The following is a 313-nucleotide window of genomic DNA, read 5'->3' as shown; positions in this document are numbered from 1 at the left end:
CAGGTGTTTAACTAAGTTGCATTTTAAACACCGATTTGAGAAGCCCCACCTGTACCAGTGCCAGTGCCAGTGCCAGTGCCAGTGCCGCCTTACGCTTACACTCGACACGCACCGGTCGCAGGCAGGGCTCTCTTCTGTCCCCTCAGCCCAAACCCTCCTACCCCCTTGCTGAAGGGACATCCAAACAGGCACCGAGGGGCGAAGGCCGCGGCCGTCCCGGAGCGGCGGGGGCGGCGGGCGCTGCAGCCTTATGCACGCCTCACAAGGAAGCTGTGGGCGGGCGTGAGGTGACTTATGAGGCCGAGCGCCCGCC

This window comes from Gymnogyps californianus, chromosome 1 (genome assembly GCF_018139145.2).
Source record: "Gymnogyps californianus isolate 813 chromosome 1, ASM1813914v2, whole genome shotgun sequence".
Lineage (NCBI taxonomy): Eukaryota > Metazoa > Chordata > Aves > Accipitriformes > Cathartidae > Gymnogyps > Gymnogyps californianus.
Note: the sequence above shows the minus strand (reverse complement) of the source record.